General features: G+C 42.4%; 1 protein-coding gene across 3 annotated transcripts in view; it reads right to left on the reverse strand.

The window, feature by feature from the left end:
* KCND3 (potassium voltage-gated channel subfamily D member 3) overlaps positions 1–26,578 on the reverse strand; it is a 933,785-nt gene that overhangs the window by 18,913 nt on the left and 888,294 nt on the right. The window lies entirely within an intron of this gene.

A 26,578-nucleotide genomic window follows, 5' to 3' on the forward strand; every position in this document is an offset into this window, starting at 1 on the left:
AAAGCACTAGACAATTAAGGCCCAACATACTTTAATAGAACCATCCAGTTCAGACACCGAAAATACATATTTATTTGGCCACCCTCCTCCTTGCCCATGCCCCCGGCCCAGTAAAGCCAGAGCAAGGCCATACCTTTTCTTAAGTCTCTGTCAAAGTCTAGAGCAGTCTTCCCCTCCACTTCAGAGCTGGTAACTCCATCTTAGATTTCAGTAAGAAACTAAAAATCTGGCTTGTCCAACAGGCCCCAGACAGACCAGCACCCTGCCCACTCCCCGGATGACATGTACATCATACAAATATGCATAGCATAACATATCTTGCACATTAATGGGTTCTATCCTTCAATTAAAGTAACAAAGTTATATTAAGAGAACTCACCAAAACTGCTTTTTTATGGTTCCAGTATGTCTTAGTTTTCCTTCTGCTTGGTATAGAATCACAAGACTGTAGTCACTAATGCCAACAATCATTATTGACAGATAATGAGTGAAGTGGTACATTTTGAAGGTGAACCACAGCAATAGGAAAGACACTAGTGCTTCCAATCTTGGAGGCATCCTATAACACCTTCTATCATGGCTTTGTTTTTTTACCTGATGATGAGAAATAGATAGTGCTCCCTTCCGACATGAACTGTTCCCCTTTGAATTATCTAAATAATGTATACATTTTAACTTGGAAGGGATATGATCGAGTTGTTGGCTATGGAGTCAGAGGGCATGTGTTTTATTATACTGCACCTCTGGTCCTTTGCATGTAAGACATCGGTGTACTCACATCAAGACTTATTAAGCACAAAACGAGTGACTCAATACTTATATGAAATCTAAATTTACACAACTAATTAAAATGTTCTGCATTTGGAATTGGGTGTGTTGTAAAACATGGTAGTGATGACTTCTGTTTTTCACAAACTGAGGAACTCATTACAAATGGAGTAATTGTTTAGTGCGACAATAAATAGACCTGATAAAATCTGACACCAATGTACTTGGAATTTATTGGGTGCCATAGCTATCACCTATTAAAAGTTGTGCTCTCAAAAAAGCCTATAACACCTACATTTTAGTGCTTATTGTACTACGATCTGCATGTCCCAGTATTAATTGGGCATTTTCCCTTTTAAAGTCTAGAAGGTTTGACCAGCTGAAATTTAATGTGGGGTAAGATATTTATTGCACCAGCTAAATATTGGGCGTGGCTGGCATAGTAAAACCTACTGCATTTCCTATGCAAGTATGTATTTGTGCAGGGATCACACTTTTCCAGGCCACTCTTAAACATGCCTTAGCTTAAAAAATCTTGATAAATTCCTGCCTTGATACTGTCTGTAATGGGATTATTAGTATATCATTGCTTCAAAAATGATATTAACATCCTTGTGTTTTTGGAAAAGGTTATGCAAACTCCCCATGTATCACATAAGGTTGTGGGAACCTATCACAAATATAGCACTAATATTTCAATTCAGAGATGCATAGTTTCATTCGATGCATACAAAGCATAAATATTTCTGTTTATTTTTTTGCAGAATCCAGTCTGAATCAGAATAATTTATAATGCTTTTAAACTGAATTGTAAGAGCTTTAATTTTGCAGTTATTTCAAATGTTTGCAACGTTTTTTCAAATCTGAAGTGTGTTAAAAATATTCCCACCATACCTACTTCTCAATTGATGATTTATATTAAGTTGCCAGATAGATTTTCGTTGGCAGGGGTATAAAACCTGCCCCACCTGTCCAGATAATGCTGCACAATATTCTGAAGTCGAATTTTATGGTTATAAACATCTTCTGCCATGGTAATTGGGACAGAGAGTGTAAAGCCTTAGCACTCTATGGGCCACACTGTGGGCCCAACTACGAGCCAGCGGGATTTAGGTGCTGAGATGAAATGCTGCTAGCATTACCCCTCCCATTGGGTATCCTTGCACCTAAATCAAGGAGTAACATGCAGACACAAGAATACTGGGTTCAAATCTGCATTCTCTCCCTTTTCCAGGACACATTCTGTAGCAAAATGTGCCAATTGTGGGCCCAGAAACACCAGAGAAATCATAGTGTGGTGATGCTTTATCCCTGCTTCTAGTTTATTCTGCAGTTTGAAAAACTGTTGAAGGGATGACATCCAGGATGCAGAGACGCAAACATTTCCAATAATGGTAGAAATCAATTACTAGATACTTGCCTTGGCAAAGTTTAGCATCACACACTGTTAAAGACAGAGGGGAGTAGTAAATGCCGTAAAGAGTGGGGCAAGGAAGGCTCTGGCCCTGAGCCAGAGAAGGTTGGCCGGCTGCAGAAGCTAGTTTCACTCAACAAAGTTACATTCATTTTTAGTTAGTTTAGTGCAAGTTTATGCTAGCCAACGAAGATACAGCCTTTTTTGATAGGCTTCCAGACAATTTAATTTAAAAGCCATGAAGTTCCTCTACGATGGTATTGAGAATATTTCCTATAGTCATGTGATGTCCTTGAATGTACTTGGTAGTCACTAATTCCAACTTCTACCTTTTGACAAAGATACTGGGCTCGATTTATCTTATGATTGAATAATAATGCAAAGCAGGGTGTTTTGTATTACTAATAAGTAAATTAATGTACATCCTGCAATATCAATTAAACCTCTACGGACTACACTGCGTTATCCAAATCCGGTTTGGTTTGGTCAGGATTTCAATTTGTGAGCTAAATGTTTGAATAGACTTCGGTTGCAATTTAGCCACTTCCACAGGTTCTTTAAAATGATTTCCAAAAACACAACGGTTAGCCTGAACAGAGAAAACAACTTTTGCTTTTATCAGCACAGAAAAAAACTGTTCAACTCACATTCCATGTCTGTTTCAACGCGGTCAGACTGGGAGCAGAGGTCACACTATTGTGGCCAAAGAGTTTCCACCCTTTCTTATGAGGACCGCGGCAAATCTTCTTTGGATCCCGATGAGGGCACTTATTAGAACCGGCTAAGGGACTTATATAAAATTGTCAATAGACTTCCATCTTTTTCATGGCTGCTGGGCACTGAATGGGATGGTAATACTGATATTTAATTAACCGAAACATTGTTGAATTTCAAGACTACAGTTAATGTGACATCTGGAGCCTTATTAAATTGTGGCATTAAGTCCTGCAGGAAATAAAATATGGAAATTCGTCTGTTTGTTCAGGGGTGGAAAAATTACACTACTTTTATTAGATAAGTGTTTATGGGAATGATGATCCGGCTGCGCTTTAACAATCACAACAGATGCAGTCTAATAAGTAGCTCATTACGAGATGGCCGAAAAGCAGCCAACATATTGCTGTTGGAGTTACCACTTAGGCCTGGGCATAGTTTAAATGATGTCCTTATATTTTCCGTGATTTCATGAATGCTGCTTTATTCTTGTTATGCAAAATTCCCTCACCTCTGCCATTACACCTTGTCGCTTAATTATTCTGCTCTTCGTGGCAAAATTATAGCATGTGAGTGCGGGAACAACACTCAGAGCAATCAACTGTTTGCAATGTTTTTTGTGTGTTTCCAGCACGAAATAACGGATTTGTATTTCACATAATACATAATTTCATGTACTTTTGCGAAAATTTCCCAACATTTGGCGTAATTATGCAAGAGTAAATTAACCAAATTTCTCTTAACCCTAACAAGCCACATTAATAAAGTAGTGGTATCCAGGAATGCTCTTGAATACATATTTCTGAGGAAAAAAATGCAATAGGTTGTTTTGGGACTGATTCCCATATGTTCTATCTAAGATAGCAGCCTTTCAGGATTACATGGTAACTGGGAACAACATGGGTTTGGAGTTTTTCAGTGGGACAATTTGCATAGCAAGCAAAACCATGGGGTACACAAACTGAAGATCATATGGGAATCAGTCACCCTTAGGGGGTTCCTAGGGGTTTGGAGGTCCACTAGGTAAGTGGCCTCCCCTTTCCGCTCCTTTACTTCAAATGGGCCAGACCAGCGGTCCTGGAGAGCTCTAGGCTCTACTGGCTCCATTACCCACACTTTGTCTCCAGGTTGAAACTCTACCAGGGTGGCCTTCTGGTCATACCAGCGTTTCATTACCTCTTGACTGGCCTCAAGGTTACTTTGGGCCTCTTTCCAGAAGCGGGTAATCTGGTTGCGGAGGGCCAACATGTAGCTGACCACATCCTGAGGGGGCGTCTTTGGAGCTTTCTCCAACCCCTCCTTGACAATGCTTAAGGGTCCCCTGACAGGGTACCCATAGAGAAGCTCAAAGGGACTGAACCCCACCCCCCTCTGGGGGACCTCTCTGTAAGCAAAGAGAAGGCATGGTAACAGGACGTCCCACTTACGCCTCATGGCCCCAGGGAGGCCACCAATTATGCCTTTCAAGGTCTTGTTGAATCTCTCCACAAGACCATTAGATTGGGGGTGATAGGATGTGGTGAACTTGTAGGTTACACCACACGCATCCCACAGAGACTTCATGTATGCAGACATGAAGTTAGTGCCTCAGAGGGATTGCCTCTGGGTAACGGGAGGCATGGTCCACCAAAACCAGGATGAACCTGTTGCCTAGGGCAGTTTTGGGGTCCAAGGGACAAACAATGTCGATGCCCACCCTTCCAAAGGGGGTGCCAATGACAGGAAGTGGAATCAGGGGGGTTTTAACCCTTTTCCCTGCTCTACCACTGGCCTGGCAGGTAGGACAAGATCTACAGAACTTATCTGAGTTTGTCCTCATTCTGGGCCAATAAAAGTGGGTGACAAGCCTGTCAAAGGTCTTGCCTTGCCCCAAATGTCCTGCCAAGGGAATGTCGTGAGCCAGACCCAGTAGGAAGGTTCGATAACACTGGGGGACCACCAGCGCACGCGCTGACCCCATGGCCGGAACCTTAGGCTCACTGTAGAGGAGATCATTCTCCCAATATAGGTGGTGATCGCCAGAGGCTTCACTTGCTGCCTGGTCTGAGGCTTGCTTCCTCAGACCCTCTAGAGTGAGGCATTCTTTCTGCGCCTTGCAGAATTCCTCCCTGGTGGGTCCACCCTCCACTTGCCAGCCAGCAAGCTCAGGTAGGTCACCTAGGGTGGCAATGTCTTCCCCATTTGGCTCGGGAGCCTCCTCCTCAGGAGCCCCGTCAACCACTGCGGGAACTTCTGGGACCGGTTTCCCGTGCCCCGTGCCCCTCCTCTCGGCAGTTCTCTGGGCCATTGTTCCAGGCTCCAGACGCCCTTGACTTCCCTCTCGGTCAGCCATGGACCGTGTGGTCATGCAGACCCACTTAGGTAACCCTAACATCTCCAGGTGAGATCTGAGCTCTACTTCTTTCCAAGCAGTATGCTCAAGATCATTGCCTAACAGACAATCTACAGGCATGACAGGACTCACAGCTACTTTCAGAGTACCAGAGACCCCCCCCCCCACTCAAAGGGAACCAGAGCCACCGGTAGGTGACTCAGGATTGTCAGCGACTATGACCTGGTGGAATGTATTAGGGACTATCTGCTCTGTTGACACCAGCAGACTCTTGATAGTAGTCATACTGGCTCCTGTGTCACGCAGAGCCTCCACTTTCTGCCCATCAATAGTGACCCACTGCCTGTACTTGGAAGTATTTTGGGGCATGTGGGCTTTGGGCACCATTTCTCCTTCTCCCAGGGACACTAGGGAAATCTCTACCTGTTCCCCAAAGCTATCTGGGTCCATCTCCCCCCCGAGCGCTACACTAGTCAACCCAGGTGTCTGTCCAGTAGTGGACGGTGCCCTCTTGGAGCACTGGGGGTCGCCTTTATAGTGACCATATTGGTAGCACTCTAAACATTTGGGGTTGGATCTCCCTGATTTGTAATAAGTCCCTGGCTTTTTCCCAAATCTGGAAAAGGAATGGTTGCCACCCCCTCCCTGGGAATTCTTTTGGGGGCCTTTTGAGAGTTCCTTATCTGTAAGTTTACCTCCCTCCTCTTTCTTCTGTTGGGAACCCTGACCACCTTTGTGGGTGTCCCCCCCAGGTACCTTTTTGGACACTCTGGTGCTAACCCAGAGGTCCGCCTCCTCAGCAAGCTTCCTGGGATCAGTCAGCTTACTATCTACCAAGTGCTGGCGCAACTCTGTATAGGTAACATTGAGCATATGCTCTCTCAGAATCAAGTCATATAGCCCTTTATAATTATCTACTTTGTTGCCCCGCACGCATCCATTCAGTGACTTACTGGAAAAGTCAAAGAAATCTACCCATGTTTGTGTGGTTTGTTTGGTGCTGTCCCTGAACCTATGACGGTATCCCTCAGGGGTCAGCCCAAACTTGGCAAGTAAAGTGGCTTTCTGAAGTGGGTATGTGTTTTGATCAGGTTGATCCAATGTGAGAAGTGTGTCCCTCCCCAATGGTGGCACATAACCCCACATAGCTACCCCCCATTGCCCTTCAGGAACCTCATGAGCCCTTAGTGCAACTTCATAAGCAGCTAACCATTTATCTATGTCATCTCCCACCACAAAACTGGGCACCACATTTTTGGGTATACAAACCTTCTTTTCTCCAGCAGGTCCTGTCTGTATGCTGCCACCATTATTGCTGGATTCAGATTGTCTCGCCTTGATCTCCAGCTCCTTGAGACTCAGTTCATGAGCCAACAATAGTTTCTTTTCAGCCAAAGCTCTCTCAGCTTCCACCTGTTTGGCTGCTCTTTCAGCTTCAGCTTGTTTGGCTGCCCTTTCAGCTTGTTTGGCTTCTCTTTCAGCTTCAATTTGTTTGGCTGCTCTTTCAGCTTCAATCTGTTTGGCTGCTCTTTCAGCCTCAGCTTGCTTGGCTTCTCTCTCAGCCCTTCTTTCCTCCTGTTGAGCCTCAATTTTCAGTTTTGCCATTTGCAATTGGAACTCCCTTTCCTCTCTCCTTTCCTCTGCGGTCAGGCTTTGCACAGAGACACTGCTACCTGGTCTGGAAGGGGGCACAATTGCAGTGGTAACATCATGCACAGATAGCAACAAAACCTCTGAGGGGCCATTTTCTGGCTCCTCTTCCTCCTCATCTTCTTCTAAATGGGCTTCTGCCCAGGCCCTCAGCGTCACTTGAAAGTCCTCCTTTTTGGAGGCCCCTTGGGTGGGTACCCTCATTGCCCTGCAGAACCCTCTTAGTTGTTTGACCGTATATGTATCCAACAGGACTAGGTCAAAGACTCCCATTTGAGACCCAGTCAGAGACATGTTGAGTGAGGATTTAGTTTTTGAAAATTGTCAGAAAAAAAAACGAATTTTGAAAAAAGAGATAAAAATCAAGTTGACCTTCAACTGTGGGTAGGTAGTGAAATACTTAGCTACTGTATGTCACTGCACAAACACAAGTCCTATCCTCACCGCTGATCAACAATGTTAGAAATGGGGTTTTTGGTTGGCAGTCAGGTTGCCCTCTGTCCAAGCAAGAGCCCTCACTCTAGTCAGGGTAAGTCACACACAATCCAAAATTAGCCTGTGCCCACCATCTGGTAGCTTGGCACGAGCAGTCAGGCTTAACTTAGAAGGCAATGTGTAAAGTATTTGTGCAATAAATCATACAATATCACCATATAGCACCACAAAAATACACCACACAGTGTTTAGAAAAATATATAATATTTATCAGGATAATTGTAGGTCAAAACAAATAAAGTTGCAATGTAAATTTGTAGAGATATCACTGAAAAGTGATACAAAGTGTCTTAAGTCTTTAAAAAGCAAACAAAGTCTCTTTCAAGCACAAAGTACCTGGTTTGGAGTGGAAAATCTCCTCAGAGGGCCAGAGAAGAAGAGATACGTTGAAAAATGGTGTGTGCGTCGATTTCTCCCCAGCACACACGGACTTGCGTCGTTATTTTTCACGCGGGGAAGTCGTGCGTCGTTTTCCGGCGCGCGGACAGTCTCTTTATGTGGATCGCGGGGATTACCAGATGTCCTGGGTCTGTGCGTGGATTTTCCTGCTTGTTTTCCGGCTGCGCGTCGTTCTGCGGGGCTGCGCGTCGAAGTTTCGATCTCACGGCAGGCGTCGCGTCGATTTCTCCTCTGGAAGTCGGGCGGCGTTGTCCTTGCGAAGCCGTGCGTCGAAGTTCCGGTCGTCCCGAAGGCGTTGCGTCGATCAGCACTTTCAAAGCCAGACAAGAGTTCAGCAAGGCAGCAGGCCAACAGCAAGGCAGCAGTCCTTTGTAGAAAGCAGACAGGTGAGTTCTTTGAGCAGCCAGGCAGTTCTTCTTGGCAGGATGTAGTTTCTGGTTCAGGTTTCTTCTCCAGCAAGTGTCTGATGAGTTAGGGCAGAGGCCCTGTTTTATACCCAAATGTGCCTTTGAAGTGGGGGAGACTTCAAAGAGGGGCTAAGAAGTGCACCAGGTCCCCTTTCAGTTCAATCCTGTCTGCCAGGGTCCCAATAGGGGTTGTGGCAGTCCTTTGTGTGAGAGCAGGTCCTCCACCCTCCCAGCCCAGGAACAGTAATATTAAATCCAACTTCACCAGTCAGCAGGATTTTATATTGCCATTCTGGCCATACTAAATATGACCTTCCTACTCCTTTCAGATCAGCAGCTACCACTTCAATACTGTATGAGGGCAGCCCCAATGTTAGCCTATGAAGGGAGCAGGCCTCACAGTAGTGCAAAAACGAATTCAGGCGTTTTACACTACCAGGACATGTAAACTACACAGGTACATGTCCTGCCTTTCACCCACACAGCACCCTGCTCTAGGGGTTACCTAGGGCACACATTAGAGGTGTCTTATATGTGGAGAAAGGGGAGGTTTAGGCTTGGCAAGTACTTTTAAATGCCAAGTAGAGGTGACAGTGAAACTGCACACACAGGCCTGGCAATGGCAGGCCTGAGCAAGGAAAAGGGGCTACTTAAGGTGGCACAACCAGTGCTGCAGGCCCACTAGTAGCATTTAATCTACAGGCCCTAGGCACATAGAGTGCACATTACTAGGGACTTATAAGTAAATAAAATAGTCCAATCAGGTATGATTCAAGGTTACCATGTTTTAAGGGAGAGAGCATATGCACTTTAGCACTGGTTAGCAGTGGTAAAGTGTGCAGAGTCTAAAAGCCAGCAAAAACAGTGTCCAAAAAGTGGAGGGAGGCAGGCAGAAAGTTAGGGGTGACCACCCTAAGGCTGTCAGGTCTAACAAAAAGAAAATACGTTTTCTTTCCACAGACATAAGTTCTGAGATGCAGAACCGAGGAGACATCTTAGTTTGTAAAGCATTACTTGAGAAAATGTCTGAATCAATCTGATAATCTGCAAAACTTAAAGTTCAATTTCAAGGGAAGGTCTTCCTCTTCTTGCAAGCGAGTAATGTGAAAGTTTTTAATTTGTAAAATTCGAGGAAGAAGTGAAGTCACTATATCAATGTAAAACACATCACAATGAATGTGCTTCCGGCAAACTTTTATCTATTGTTCCTTTTTTATTAGATTAATGGAGGTGTGAAAAGTAAAGATTTTTTTTTGTTCTCAAAATAGCACCTCTGTCTGAGTTCTACCAACAGTAAATCTTTTATTCACACTTGGGTATTATTACCTTATAAATTGGTTATTGCCATTTTGTGTCCTACAAAACAGATCAAACACACACGCCCACAACCCATTTTCTGCAATCTATGTACAAAATACTTGTGCAAAACCTCCTATACAAAAGTGAATTGAAACTAAGAATGTAGACTGTAAGCATGTAAGAGTATGTGTTGGTGTGTGCACGCATATGTTTGACTGTGTGTGTAGGTAAAGATCCTGTATACACAGACCCTCTTGCAAAAGGTACATTCTTCGCCTTACAGTTTATAGTCCAGGCAGCTTCAATATTTTCTCTTTCAAAATGTCTGTAATCCTTTGACTGGCGGGCACTGAGAGACCGCCGTGAATCATTATTGATTCTGAAGCAGACTCAGCGTTACTTGTCTCGCTAATTAGATCTCAGTGTCCACCATCTGCATTGATGTTACGGACACTTTCTTGGAAAGGGCCCAAGTCCTGCATTTTTATTTCATTTCTACATCACACATTGTTTGGGTAATTTCTTAATCCAAGGTGACTCCGTTTTGTTTTTTTAAATAGTATTATTCTGAACTTTTGCTTCCAATCCTTGAGCTACAGTGTTTGTGATCCGGATTGAAAATGTGTGCACATGCAACTTCTAGTTGTGTCTTTCATAAAGTTAAAATCAACTGATAAACAGTATAGAAGCATTGCAGTGTGGATTAATTATCATTTTTAATGTTCTCGATTTATGAAAATGTTCTAGGAATTTGGGGAACTGGACAGCTTTCGTGATGAACAGCCACAAATTTACTGAAGTATTGAGAGCAGGGACTTCAATGAGATTCCTAAGAATGCAGTCTGCAACTTCTCTTGGGCTTTTCTGGAATCTTTCTCAGAACAAATCTTATATAAATGTCTGAACATTAGTAGAGGAATATGCCCTGGAATCGGAGAGTCAAAAGTAGGGAAGACCAGTGTGACATAATGTTCCTTATGGCTTTCCCAGCTTGTTAGGTCCTGAGGTCTAGTGTGGGCCATAAACATGCATTTTCACTCAGTAATATTTCATAAACAACATATTTGTTGCAGATTGTACAGTGTTTTAAATGTTGTTTCTAAATCACATTTTAAGAGTGGATAACACTAGAAATGTATATACACCCCTTCACCAATCCCAGCAATGTGGTGGGAATTGTGAAGGTCATCTGGCAGATATCTAAAGTAATGATGCATATGACAAATACGTTTCCACATCATATCTAAGGACATTTCAGAATGCCTGGGTTAAGATCTCAAATTAAAAGACATCAAATAAATTTTTTCCTCCCAGGTATTATTCATACGATTTAGTTCAATACTTTTCTAGGTGCATCCTGTGATCACAGATATTTTGGATCTGCCTAAGATGAAACTATGCTAACACCATTCAATTTCTTCTTCATATGTTAGTTTAGAGGATTAGTTCCATGAGGCACATTGAGTACAAGCAATATGGAAATGTATATGGGCAGCTAGTACCTAACAAGTGAGTTTCACATGTCCCTGTCTGTTGATTCAATCTCATTTGTAGATTGTGCATCATACAATATTGGTGTGAAGCAGAGGTGCTGAGGACTCAATCCCCCCAAGAGGTGTTATACTGTCTAAACCCTGTGTTCTTTGACAGGTGAGTTCTCTCTGCTCATAACTGTGACAATGGGTTACAAAAGTTTGGTGTGCCCTCATTTTGGTGTCTTTGTGTTGAATCCTGATCTGCAGTTTGTGCCGCCTCATACAAACAGTGATGCCAGTTACATGGGGTGGCAGTACTGCTGATCTAATGATTTAGTCAGCTTAAGCGCCTTGAAGGGAGCTCTAATAAAGTTAAATAATTTGATAAGCAACAAGGGAGTTGCTTTTGTGAAATCTTTGGCTGGTAACATTTGAGTGTACTCTAATCGCATGTGCCAACCATCTTAGAAGAAAAAACAATCACATACTGTTCCCTCATTAGGTAACTTAGGTCCAGATAGCAATAAAATGTAATGTGTAAACATTTCGGAATAGGGTGTATGGCGCACACTTTCTGAGTATATTACTTTGTATGGTTGACTTTCTAAATGACTACCATCGCCCCACTGCTGAAAGGCAGCAATAAAAAAATTATGAAAGGCGGAAATAAAAAAAAATTGATAGGTGTCATTTGTTTCTCCCTTTTTTGCATTTTATTGTAATAGGTATGCTGCAATCTTTCACTATCTTCCATGTTTTTTAAAGTTCATATAATGTATATAATTCTATAATTAGCCAGTTTAGTTATTAAAACTGTCTTTAATATACAGATTTTAATAATTAATTGCCCTAGCCTGTGACATTTGTAAACTGATTGATAAATAAATTGAACCCGAGAAGAATTATGTTCCTTTTAATAGCTTATCCATCTCTTCTTAGGAAGCCTCGTGCTAGCTCTGCAGCTAACAATCTGAGCTGTTTAAACTTTTAAAAACTCATTATTCCTGTTGGTGATGTTAATCTAATCTTGCTTTTGATTGATGCCCTGTGAGACAGCAGACAATAGAGCTCCAAAGTCATTCTGAAAGCAAAAAGTAAAGAAAAATCTTCACATGAAATGTTGGAGAACGGTATTTTACTATGTGTAGAGCGTGCAAAAAGGACCGAGGGTACTTGACAGCAATGAACTGATAGGTGGTGAACAGACCAACGTCATAGAGGATATCCTATGATCAGAAACTTTCCTCAAATCAGTGACCTCACTTTTAAATGGAGAGGAACAAAAGCAGAGATGACCTTATAGTGTTGCTGGCTTTACAGTCGTGTGTAAACCACTGGCCTGTAGTCAACGAAAGAGTGAAGAAAAAGGAATATGGACACTCTCAAAAACAGAGATAGCCAATATGTCTCTCAGCTCAGGAATCGAGCACAAGATACCAGGGATGCCCCACTGATAGATTTTAAAGACAAATCTGGGTATTTTGTCTAAAGTTTTATTTCTCTTTAACTCTAGTATTGCGAGATGTTGCTTGAATCATCACATGGACTAAAATACCCTCATACATTTGCTGTCTCTTTCCAGATCACCAATCTATCATCTGGAAAGAGGTAAAGCCAAGACCAAGATATTTCAGAGACAAAAGACACAGATATGTATTTGATCAGAATATGTCGTTAAATGAGAAACTTACACTGACGATACATAAGGAATTGGAAAATGCAACATATGTTAATGGCAGCTAGCGTTTGGCTAATATGGACTAAACAATAAACATTTGACAAAAATGAATACTTTAAGGTCAACATTCAATGTACAGGTCCAATGCTCCTTTGAAAAATATTTGGAGAAAATGGGAATAGGGGATTATTTTTTGTACTACAATGGGACCACTAACAGTTCTACAAAACACAAATCAATTACATTGTCTGGGTGTAAGGGCCAAATTATGAAATTTAGCTTCAACCACTACGATGTGCAATTGTTATCTGAGGTTGAGATGGTTTTCTTAGGGAAACTAGATGGCAGCATGTACAATTAAGATGCTTATCAATACTATTGATAGGCATTTAACATTAATAAAGTGCAGTTGTAGGCAGGCAATTATAAAGGTGCTCATATTTTGTGAATGCTCGGGTTTTGAAATGAAAACGTTTTATGATTGTCAAATATTTAAATTTTGCAAAAAATGTTATTTTTACCATTTACTACTAAATATGTTTATGTTATGTACATTTTTTAACTCTCAGAAAGGTATATATGAAACTGTACTGTAAACCCTAATTCTTACATTACACATTATAATGAAAAGCTTTAACACACATGACTCACAATAATAGCTATACAGGGAACTGTTGGACTTGGCCCTTTCTGCAGGGCCAGCCCCAAACGTTTTTCCTTAACCCTCCTGCTTTTTGAACCCAATTTGTTGGTTTTTAGGACTTTACACACTTTACCAGTGCTAATCAGTTCTAAAGTGTGTGTGCTGTCTGCTTTTTTACATGGTAAAATTGACTTACTCCCAATTGGCACATTTAATTTACTTCTAGGTCCTTTGTAAAGTGGTACTACACATACCCAGGGCTGTAACTTAATTAAATGCTATTAGTGGGCCTGCAGCACTGAATGTGCCACTCTTTTAAGTTGCCCCTTAAACATATCTCAGGCATGCCATTGCTGCCGGTGTTTGCAGTTTAAACTGCCATTTCGACCTGCCAAAATAAACCTTTTGCAGTCTCAAACCTTCATTTTTAATATATAGGTCACCCTTAGGTGTCCATAGGGCAGGCTGCAGTGTATTTAAAAAGATGTACATGAGCATTCAAGTTTTACAAGTCCTGGTAATGAAAAACTCTTACATTCATTTTACACAACTGCAAGGTCTAACTCTCTTGTAGGATAACATTGTGTTAAGTTATTACAGCTAATACATGATAACTTCCAATTGGAGGCAGGTAGGAATTTCGAGTTTGGTTTCTAGAGTAACTTGAAGCCCTCTTTACTGGTAAATTCAGAATTCAAGTCACATTTCTAAAAATGACACTTTTAGAAAGTTGCCATTTCCTTGTCCCAACTATTTGGTGCCTGGAGGCTGTTCCTGGGTCACATGACTAGGTGTAGTTGACAGCTGGACAGCGTACTCCTTCCAAACAGCCACACAATTAAGGGTTTAGGTGTGCCTGGATGAGCCATCAACTGGCAAATTGGCAGGATGAGCGGGCAAAACTGGCCACTGCCCCACTTGCAACCGAACATAATGTGCCCTGCCTTCACACAAAGAACGTGTCCCCACTGCACTGTCATGCAGACAGCTTGGGGCCTAGGCAGGGGAGGCAGGAACCTTGAAGTATTTCAAAGGAAATTCTCTAAAAACGTTTTCTACTTGAAAGCAGACACGAGGTATAAGTATTGGAACCTCATTCCCAACTCTTTAGTACATCTCCGGGCCTGTGGATGACTCAGAAGGAATAATGTGCTACTCTGCAAGAAGAGCTTCTACTCGGTTGCCCTGCTGCCTGAGTGAAAGGAATGGACTGCATCTTGATCCCAGGACCACTGAAGTGACTCCAAGGGCTAGTTGTCTGGCCTCCTGATCAGAGCTTCAGGGACAGAGAAGATTCCAACCACCTTGACCCGAGCACCTGAACTCAATCTGCTTTGAGTCTTGCCTCCAAATGGTGCCACCCCCGTTTTGGACCCTTGGAAGAGAGCGTGAAGGAGCTTTGCCAGCTCAGCTTTTGTTCTATGGCAAGAACTGACAAAGCACTAAGCAGCTCCTTGCAACTTTGGAAATGCTGCTATGCAGTGGATCTCTGATGCACAACTTCACTTGGAACCACAGATGTGCGATGCAGCCTTCACAAAGGCCCTTGCATCACAAGTCCCTTGTCAATGTCATTTTTGACAATGACGCAGGACTCCACATCCCAGCTCTGCAGCTTGCCTGGGAACAGCCAGTGCACGATGCATCTTCAATTCAGGATTTCGTATCGCAAGCCCCTGATCAACAGCATACTTGATGACAATGGAGGACCAGGCATTGCAGCCCAACTGCTCCTCAGAACCGCAGCTCAGCAACTCTTCCTTGATGCAGGATCTTGCAATGCTCCACAAACCAGGATTTAAGGTACTTTTGTTCACCAGGCCTATGTTGGTTCCTGTATCTGGCTCACATTCTATTGCAGTGAGCCTGAACTTGTGACTTTGCCCCAGTCCAGCGCGACCAGATAACTACAGTTGGCGGTTTGTGCTTTTAGGCACTATTTTCACTTACATTTTTATAACTGCATTTCGATGGTTCTACTGATTGGATTTTTGCCATTTTTATGTCACATAACTTTTTATATTTTACTCTATTGTTTTCTACGTTGTTGCTGGATTTTTTGTGTTGTGTTTTCACTATAATACTGTTTGAAGTGCTGCATAACTACTTTACACATTGCCTCTACATTTAGCCTGACTGTTTTGTGCCAAGCTACTAGAGGGCTGAGCACAGATTAATTTGGGGTTTGCTTGTGACTTCCCCCTTACAGAATATGTGACTGCTGCTTGAGTAGGACTTCACCCCCCTCAATCAGTAACCCAATTTCCAACATCACAATGCTTACCATTTGATATCTGTGCACAGCTCAAGGCTTATTTATACCTACAAGTGAGAAGAAATGATGCAGGAAAGAAAATACCCTGTGCAAAATAGTTATACACAAAATGTAATGTCTTGACTTTCTGTATGATGAATGTGTTTATAGAAGATGCTACATTTACATGGACTCATAGTGATCTCAACTAGAAGCATCTTGTGATTGAAGTATGCATTGATTTCAAATGCATTTACCAGGGGTTTTGGTGCCCAGTTCAAAGACTCCAGTTTATTTATTTTTTAATGAAACAGAGCTGTTAATGCAATATTGTCTTAGAAATAGCATTTCCTACATGACTGTGATGCTAGGAAAATGAAACTTTTAATGCAACAAGCCTCTAAGATGGGAATGGCTTGGAAGACCCCTTTGTGGATAACACAGGGGTTGAGCATGTTGAACAAAATCATCACTCATATGTTGTGACGGATCAAATATCTTGTCAACAGTAGCTAGTCACGGTGTTTGCCTAATTACATCAGAATGAGTCCAGATTAGCTTTGCAAATGGTTGCGTGGAAGATAGACTGAAAAGAAAGTCAGTAGTCAGGGTGCAATTAGACACTGCTGGAGATCAAAGCAGGATGAAAGAACCTAAATTTAATGTATTATTTGTGTTCATGTTTTTATTGGCACCAAAAGACGCTATCGTGTTAATGCTGCAAAGAATTCTTTACAAAATCACAATTTCACCAGCTTAACTCCTTTAGGATGTCTCATCAGCTCTCACAAATCTTGCAACGTGCATTTGCACAATTAGATTGCTGCAGAAATTATAGTAGACATTTTTGGAACTGTTAATGGTTTGTATTGAGCAGCCAACATTTATCTTATTATGTGAATCTTTACTGTTCTGCCTTCCCAGTTCACATGGAAATCATATCTGGCTTTGCGCAATTCATGATATGTGAGGATGCATTTTATAAATTAGGCTTAGCTACTTGCTAAAAGCGTAAACTTACAAGTTCATTACAATTCCAGCAGCTTGCCTATGAATAAGGATTCCAACATGTCGATTCTACCTCAACCATAAATGTTTCCCTCCATGATGCCACAGTTCTTCATTTAACAAATACTGCTCTCCCAGGAAATCTTATTATACTGTGTGCAGCAATACTGAACCAATAGAGCACAAGACTTGCTTCTAAATGTCAATGTCCCTAGAGACAAACAGATGCACTTTTTTATTTCCCAAAAAACCCAACAAGGAACCTAAATGAGGGCTACTTTACCGAGGGCTGCTTGAAGCAGGGCAGTAGTAATTTTTGCATTTTAGAACAAGTCCTGTTAGACCTGTCAGCTCTTGGTATAGTTTCCTCTGTCTTTTTTTTGGCTTCTGATCACCTGTTTTGATCCTGTGCTGAACTTTGTTTTTGCTGGCTCAAGGACTCTAGGCACTTTACCACTGCTGACCAGTTCTAAAGTGCATGTGCTCTATACCTTAATTGTATTCTTGATTGGTTTATCCATGATTGCTGTTAGAAATGGGGTCTTAGGTTGGCAGTCAGGTTACCCCCTGTCCAAGCAAGGACGCTCACTCTAGTCAGGGTAAGTCGCACACAATCCAAATTATCCTGTGCCCACCCTCTGGTAGCTTGGCACTGAGCAGTCAGGCTTAACTTACAAGGTAATGTGTAAAGTATTTGTGCAATAAATCATGCAATAACACAGTGCAAACTCCACAAAAATAAACCACACAGGTTTAGAAAAATATAGAATATGTATCTGAGTAGATTAGGGTCAAAACAATCAAGATTTGATAAATACAAGTTGAAATATCACTTTTGTAATGATAAGATGAGGTTTAAGTTCTGAAAAATAACAATGGCCTCTTGCAAGCACAAAGTACCTGGTTTGCGTCTAAATTATCTGCACGGGACCACAGAGGAGGAAATGCGTTAAAAACGGGGAGGTGTGCGTTGGTTTCTCCGGGCACACAGAGACGATGTGTTGATGCTTTTCCATGCTGCAAGGGCTTTGCGTCGATTTCCGGTGCGCAGGCTTGGATCCTCTTTGGGTTGTGGGGTATTTGGACACCCCGGGGACGATGCGGAGAAATCCTGGGTGTGCAGGACGAATTCACAGGAGCTGCGTCGATCTGGTGGGCGATGCGGGGAAGTTTCTGTCGTACGGCAGGCACTGCGTCGATTCCTCTTGCAGGAAGTTGGGCTGTGTCGTTCCTGTTCGATCCAATGGGCTGTTCGTCAAAGTTCTGGTCATAATGCTGGCGCTGCGTCGATCTCCACTTGGGGAGCTGGGCTGTGCCATTCCGGTTCAAGGATGCCACAGGGCAGGCTGTGCATCGATTCCCGCAGGCTGTGCATCAATTTTTGCTGCACAAGTAGTTCCTTGCAGTAGTTCTCTTTTTGGTCCTGAGACTTCAGGAAAAAGAAGGCAAGCTCAATCCAAGCCCTTGGAGAGAAAATTCTCATCAGAGCCAGAGGGCAGCAAGGCAGCAGGGCAACAGCAAGGCAGCAGTCCTTTACAGCAAAGCAGTCAGGTGAGTCCTTTGGGCTGCCAGGCAGCTTCTCTTAGCAGGTTACAAGGTTCTGGTTCAGAGATTCTTTCCTAGGAGGTATTTTGTCAAGAAGTGTCTGAGCTGGTAGGGTCAGTGACCCAGTTTATATACCCAAATGTGCCTTTGAAGTGAGGGAGACTTCAAAGAGTGGCTTCGAAGTGCACAAGGTCCCCTTTCAGTTCCATCCTGCCTGCCAGGGTCCCAGTAGGGGGTTTGGCAGTCCATTGTGTGAGGGGAGGCCACTGTCCTTTGACAAGTAAGTGTCAGGCCCTCCACCCTTCCAGCCCATGAAGAACCATTCAGTATGCAAATGTGTGCAGGTGTGACTGAGCATCCTGTGTTCGGGGTTGTCTGAGTGAAATGCACAAGGGAGCTGTCAACTAGCCCAGTCCAGACGTGGATTGGAAGCACAGAGGGTCTGATTAATACTTTTTTAGCGCCTCATTTGCATTATTTTTGGACGCAAAAGCGGCGCAAACTTACAAAATATAATTGAATTTTGTACGTTTGCTCCGCTTTAGCGTAAAAAAATGACGCAAATGCAGCGCTAAAAAAATATAAACCAGGCCCAGAAGGTATTAAGTGCAGAGAAATGCTCACTTTCTAAAAGTGGCATTTCTAAAAGAGTAATAAAAAATCCAACTTTACCCGTCAGCCGGATATTGTATTACCATTCTAGCCATGCTAAATATGACCTGTTTACCCCTTTCTAATCAGAATCTACCACTCTAACAGTTTATGAGGGCAGCCTTAGTGTTAGCCTATAAAAGGAGCAGGCCTCACAGTAGTGTAAAACATGCTTAGGAATTTTACATTACCAGGACATATAGAACATAGATGTTCATGCCCTGCCTTTTACTTACATAGTAACCTGTCCTATGGGTTATCTAGGGCGTACCTTAGGGGTGACTTATATGTAGAAAAAGGGGAGTTTTAAGGCTTGGCAAGTACTTTTAAATGCCAAGTCGAACAGTTAAACTGCATACACAGGCCTTGCAATGGCAGGCCTGAGACATGGTTAAGGGGCTACTTATGTGGGTGGCACAATCAGTGCTGCAGGCCCACTAGTAGCATTTAATCTACAGGCCCAGGGCACATGTAATACACTTTACTAGGGATGTATAAGTAAATTAAATAAGCCAATTGGGTATGAGCCAATGTCACCATGTTTGAAGGGAGAGAGCATATGCACTTTAGCACTGGTTAGCAGTGGTAAAGTGTGCAGAGTCTTAAAACCAGCAAAAACAGTGTCAAAAATTGGAGGGAGGCAGGCAAAAAGATAGGGGTGACCACCCTAAGGCTGTCAGGTCTAACAATTGCCATATCTGATTTACGAGTAAGTCCCTACTACAGTGCACAGTGTGTGCCCAGGGCCTGTAAATGAAATGCTCCTAGTGGGTCTGCAGCACTCATTGTGCTACCCACGTGAGTAGCCCTGTAAACTTGCCTCAGATGTGCCACTGCAGTGTCTGTGTGTGCAGTTTTTACTGTCAGTTCAACCTGGCAAGTGCATCCACTTGGAAGGCCCAAACCTTCCCTTTTACTACAGGTAAGTCACCCCTAAGGTAGGCCCAAAGCAGCCCCATGGGCAGGGTGCAGTGTTTTAAAAGGAGGGACATGCACAGGAATTTACATGCCTGATAGTGAAATACTGCTAAATTTGTTTTTCGCTGTTGCAAATCTTATCCCTCCCATAGGGGAAACATGGGTATTGCCTTTAAATATCTTTCAAGTGTAATTTCCCATTGGGAGTAGATAGAGATTTGGAGTTCGTGGTATTTCAACTCACAATTTAAAAAAGACATCCTTTGTTTAAGTTGTTTTTTTTTATTGTAAGTTTGAAAAGTCAATTTTTAGAAAGTGGACATTTTCTTGCTTAACCATTCTGTGCCTCTGCCTATCTGTGGAATACATGTCTGGATCCAAATGAAAGTTGGACTGTTTGTGAACTCTAGACAGTCATACAAAGGGAGCTGAGGTGTGCTCTGCAAATTCAGATGGATCATCCTGGGCTAGAGTGGAGGGAGAAGCTGGCACTTGCACCTGAATAGGACTTTGTCTGTCCTTACACATAGCAGTCTCAAACCCTCTGGAGTGTGTCTGGGGCCAGGGCAGGAAAGGCAGGGTCTTGGGTACTACAAAGATTTTCCTTTGAAGTTTTCCTACTTCAATGGCAGACATTAGTATAAGTATTGGGGCTCTGAGACCTCAACTTTAAAACACTTCTGGACAGAGGACTTTCTGGCAGGAAGAAGAACTTGATGTCTTAGGATGGACTGCCACTCTGTCTGTTGCTTTGTTGTGCTGGCCTGCTGCTTGCTTCTTCTGTCATAGGAAGAAAAGGACTGGACTTTGTTTTCTACATCCTGCTTTCCAAGGTTCTCCAAGGGCTTGAACTGAGTGTGCCTTCTGTCAGAAGTCTCAGGGCAATCAAAGACTTAATGTGCCAGTGCCTGGACTCTCCTGCTGAGAGTCCTGCCTTGCCAAGTGGTGCCAAATCCAGTCCCTGGGCCCTTGGAAGTGGAAACTGGTGTCCTGAGGAAGACAATTCATGCATAGATGTGCTGCAACTGAAAATTGACACAGTGCCTGCCTTGCAGCTGAAGAATCGATGCAGCACCTGTCTTGCTGTAGAAGAATCAATGTAGCACCTGTAGGATCAACGCAGAACCTGTTCCATCGTGGCTCCTACATCACAGCCTGCATAGATTTTTCCAAGCATCGGCCCTGGGCATCACTTTTGCATTGATTCCTCATTGCAGCAAGGTGCATGTCTGGAAACTGACGCTTCACTTTTCTGTGAGGACAGAACTGACACATCACCTCCCCTGCCCACCAATTCACCATCACTTCCAGTAAGGAACCAATGTGTCACCTTTCCTGCAAGGAGAGAACCGATGCGTCACCTCCCCTGCCAGTAAGGAACTGACACATCTTCTACCTTGTGCAGTTACAAACTAACGCATTGCCTTGTTTTTCTGACAGAGTGGCTTATCCTCACTTTTATTAAAAAAGAAAACATACTTTTGATTGATTTGCCTCACTGAGCATGGTTAATTACACTTGTGTTATTATCAAGACATGGGAGTTCCCCAATCCTGATCCACACTCAGTTAGATGGCTTTGGCATATCTCTTTTCTTCAGATGTACTTATATATCCCTTAGCTCGATAGTCTTAAGAAGAGATTTGGACTTGAAGTCCCTCTTGTTGGAGAAGAAAGAAGTGCTTTAGGGTTGATGTCCCAATCCCATCCCTCCAGAAGCCCTGTCTAGTTTTCTATTTTCATCCAGAGATGCTCTGTTGATTACTTTTCCTCAGACCACTACCTACACTGGAAAAATGAAAAGTAAACTTTTCATTTTTTTTTTTTGCAATACCGTTTTCCTATGAAGAAAATGGGCTGCATTTGAAAAAAAAACTGCTTTATTTAAAAAGCAGTCACAGACATGGTCGTCTACTGACCTCAGCAGGCCACTATCCCTGTGAGTGTGGTCATTACCAAATGTGTTACGAATTGTGACCTGCCTCATGAATATTAATGAGACAGGTTCCTTGCAACCTATTTGTGAATCGCAAACAGTGTCTGAGACACTGTTGTACATCAAGTTTCACGACTCGCAAATTGCGAGCCGCTAAATGTCACAATTTGCGAGTCGCAAAACCTGACGTTTGAACATTTGGCCCTTGTTAATAGGAAACTCATGAGTTCACTATATAGTATTTCCTTGCAGTGAGGTTATCAATCATGCACCATAGCAGGGTGTACAGGACATAGATATTTAACAACTGGTGAATTTGTAACAGAAATACAAATGAGTAGGACGTGGAAAGCAAGAATTCCCAGATTCTAGGTCAAATGGTAAATTACGTTACAAATATAAAACTTGTGTTTACTTAATAAAGCATGTTTTCTCTTTCTTTTGGATCTTATGAGTGTGGTTCAGTTTATAGTATCATCATCCCTGAGGTAGGCTGTATGAAGCAAAACAACCCCCTTATCTATGAAAGAGCCAGATATTTCCCTAACATGAATGCTCCTAGAGGTCCAGCATCGCACATTATAAATGAATTGGCAATGGGATGTCACTGTTATAAGGACTGTAATTTTAAAGAGATAATTGTACTAATGGGGGAAACATTTGTCAAGTATTCATGCATGTTAAACTATTATTGAACTGAATCAAAGGATTGTGGCCAATTCATCTATGGGGAGGAGGAGAGTGAAACAAGTGAAGAAGCTTCTCGAAGAGGAGTGCTGTAACAGGGGGGAGGGAGAGGCTTCACATGGGTGCACTGGCCTAGACTAGAATCATACCCTGAATAATCATTTCAAGATACCGAGTGACAGTTAGTGGGGTAGAACACACTAGAGTAGGGAACCCATGCAAACATCCAGTCTATTATTTAGCCGTTTAAGGCAGATCCTACTTGAGAGAGAACCCGAGAGGCGGAAATATAGATGTAATCCCCCTTTACTCAACTGCGGTCTGTGCTGGTGGAACAATATGGAGAAAAGTGGAAAACTGAATACAGACAACCTTAAAGAGGGGGAGGGCCACATGCTAAGATCGAAGCACACAGAGGTATTGGTAGGAAACTATATATGGTTATTGTTCCCAGATTATCCTTAGGGGTGAGAGAGGATAATGAATCACTCAAGAATAAAGTAATACACTGAATATGGCCTTATTGACCTTGTGATATAATCGGATCTTGTTGATGTGAAGCACTTGTCTTTGTTGAATGAGCAGCACATTTACATAGCTTTTGATCTGCACAAGGAGGAATTTACAGCTGGGATAGGAAACTTAGACTTGTGGACCTCACCCCCAAAGGGCTCCTCAATACAGCTTAAGTATAACTCCCCTCTATAAAGGAGCATCTTCTTTTTAGACAATGTAATGAGCCACTTGTTAGTACACAGCAAAAACTCTTCCTGTACCAACTGATAGTCATTCTGATACTGATCTCAGTGAGACTGACTGATTCAACAAGGGCATTTAATACATGCTAGGGAGAATTTGCTTGGGACTACGTACTTAACTACTCCCACCCCAGAGCAGCCAAATATAAGTAGTTACTGTTGAAGCTAAACAACAAGGGGAGATATGCCCAATCCCTTCCCCTTCACGGACCACAGATGCTACCCTCACATATTAAGATGCTCTCTCAGAATATAGCAGGTTAAAATCCAAGTTGAATGGTGCAGAATAGTGAGCTTTTATCAACAACTTCTACATCTGCTTGTTCTCAGAAACATGGGCCCTTAATCCAATTCACAGATCGGTTTATTTAAACTATAGCATAGAAGCCAATCCTTCACCTGCATTTATACAGCTGTTAGTGCTTCCTGGTGCTTGCTTGACAACCAAGCGAAGGAAGAATCCCCTGTTATGCATATTTTTAATCGATCAAGAAGTATTTCTACAGGAATCTGAAGGCGAAAATGTTAAAAACAAAAGACACATTATGGTGTGATAAATACTGCAGACAGGCTGAACAAATTGATGATCGCTGTAAGGTGAGTACCTTGAACTGGCAGAACAAAGAATCCCTGCCTTACTCTTCAAAGATGATACGTTACTAATTTAAAAAACCACTTTGGGCGAACAGAATACATCAAATCGGTTTTCAGCTTCTTGCAAGAACTAGGGCTTGGAAATCAATGTCTCTAAAACCAAATTCATGACCTTCAACCCCCATTGGTCATTCAGAGGGAAAGTGAAGCGGGGATCTACCAGCTTGGAGCAAGCTATAGATTTTGATTTTATGGGTGTAAGGACTGCAAGTACACTATCATGGGCACTCTAGAGTTTGAAGAGCCAGGTAACCCTACAGCATGTTAGGTCAGCGGCCGTGAAGAAATTAAATGAAGCTAACTTCCGACGGATATCACCTGTATTTGAAATCTAATGTGCTAGGGGGGCTTGGTGTGGCCCTCTGTGGTGCAGAGATACGGGCGTAGCTCAAAATAAGGACTTGGAGAAAATAAAAAATAATTTTACACGACGAATACTTCAGTTGCCCCAAAGTGCGCCATTTAACTGATGCAGTTAGATCTAGGTCTAAACAACATAGCATATGTTGCAGCCCTCAAACCACTGATTTACTGGATAGGGCTCTAGATTAGTAAATTCCCAACCCCTCTCCAACAAGCATTTGCTGATGTAAAACCTTGGACAAGATTCAAACATATCAAGAATTGAATGTACGAGTTGGGCCTATATGCAGCCTGGGATAATCTGGAGAGATTACCAAGGGAATGTTGGGCCACCTAAAGAAAAGATACTGGAACTACATCCTAGAAAGATAGTTGTCTACCTCATCACTTGGTACCCTGACAAGGAGATTTATAGATGTTAAGTGTATTCCAGAATTTGAATTGTTTCTGGATCGAATAGAATTACCCTATGCTGAATGTGTCTTTTTAAAGTTTAGATGTGGGATCTTGCCTGTGAACAAATTCAGAAGCAGGTGGCGAGATTGCTCTGCTATGCCAACCTGCCGAGCATGCAAAGCAAGTCTTGAGTCTGAAGAGGGTTTCCTGTTTTTCTTCCCCACTTATTACATACTGAGGATGACTTGGATAATTCCCATGTGCTATTTGCTGCCTATAAACATGTCTTGCAGATGCCATTCGTATATTAAGATATTAAAATACTAAGTGGGTTGTGTTTTCTGTATCTAGATATTTATTTGTAGACTTGGCAAGTAAGATGCAAACCTTTAAAAGCATGACTAACATTTGTAAGCATAGAAGATAAATGTATCGTGATTTAATCGCTTCTTAAAGGATAGAGAAAAGATGCAAGAGAGGTGCAACCAGACAATGAGACTCCCAGCACAAGCAAGACATAACTAATAGATCTACTACCGTCATTGACTTGAGCTCTAAGATACTGACAGGCAATGAGCTTCAAGCATTAGAGAAGGGCCTGGGTTTCGTCCCCACACCCAAGTTAGATATTTTGAAGTTGAGAATTGAGTTGGCTAATTTCTTCCGGAAGAAAAGACTAAAAACCTTTTTCCTTCACCATCCCGAACCCAACACCGGGCAGGAAAGGAACACAGGTTTACGTCCAAAATCTAAATTCACCCCTTCGTGCCAACAAATGCCACTCGAAGTACTGGCCTTCAAGAAATCGGTAAGCAGGAAAATAGACAATCTGCAAGCAGACCAGAGTAAGGTTTTCCACAACATCAGTATGCAGAAAATAGTAGGTCTCAATGACTTGAGTAATGACCCCTTGATTGTTGTAAAACCAGCCGACAAGGGAGGCGCCATAGTGATAATGTCTATGGTCATGTATAAGGAAGAATGCTTACGCTTACTAGGAAACAACCATCACTACAAGAAACTGTCTAGGGACCCTACAGCAGAAATAAAGGAAGAAATAACCTTTCTAACGAGGAAGGGCCTAGATAATGGTTAGATAACGAAACATGAGGCAGCTTTTCTTAACCAAACCAATCCCAAAACTCCCTACTTCTATATTTTGCCAAAGATTCACAAGAATAAGCATCCACCACCGGGGAGACCAATAGTGTCAGGGATCGGTTCCATTCTGGAACCCTTGTCACAGTTTTGCGATTGGTTTCTCCAACCATATGTGAGAAGAATCCCAACCTACCTCAAAGACACTAAAGACGTCTTGGTACTATTAAGCAACCTAGAGTTTGAAAAAGACCAGGAACAACTGCTAACTCTCGGTGTTGAGTCGCTTTACACCAACATACCACAGGAAGCAACTCTAGAAGTTATCAGCAATTTGCTGAATAATAGTACCTGGGATTGTATTACTCCTCAAGAATTTGTCTTAGACCTCGCCCATCTGCCACTTACCAGAAACTTTTTTGAATTTGACAAAAACTTCTACCTACAGATACAGGGCACCTCAATGGGAAGCAATTTTGCACCTAGTCTGCCTGCTTATATATGGACCACCTCGAAAAAGAAATGGTTCTGACAGATGACAATCCATTCTTTGATAAAATCAAGATATGGAAAAGATGTATTGATGACATCTTCCTCATCTGGAAATGCACGAAGGAGGAAGCCACTACCTTTGTCACATGGCTAAATGCCCTGAATCGCTTTTTAAGATTCACTCCACCATGGGGGACCCGGCCATCTCGTTTCTTGACCTTCTCATAACTGAGAAAAACGGCCTCCTTAAAACCGAGGTATACTATAAGCCAACTGACAAGAATAACCTGTTGCAATTTTGCAGTTTTCACCCACGTTCCCTCAGGGAAGAACCTACCAGTGGGGCAGTTCCTACGTCTGCGACGTAATTGTACATAGCTTACAGATTAGAAGAAACATGCCAAAAAGCTCACTGACAAACTACAAGCGAGAGGTTACCCTGCATACATCTTGAGGAGAGCCGAAAAACTTGCTTGTTTCAGCAACAGAGGAACATTATTACAACCTACCATCAGAACCAACAAGGAAGATACTTTGATTTGTG

Source organism: Pleurodeles waltl, chromosome 6 (genome assembly GCF_031143425.1).
Source record: "Pleurodeles waltl isolate 20211129_DDA chromosome 6, aPleWal1.hap1.20221129, whole genome shotgun sequence".
Lineage (NCBI taxonomy): Eukaryota > Metazoa > Chordata > Amphibia > Caudata > Salamandridae > Pleurodeles > Pleurodeles waltl.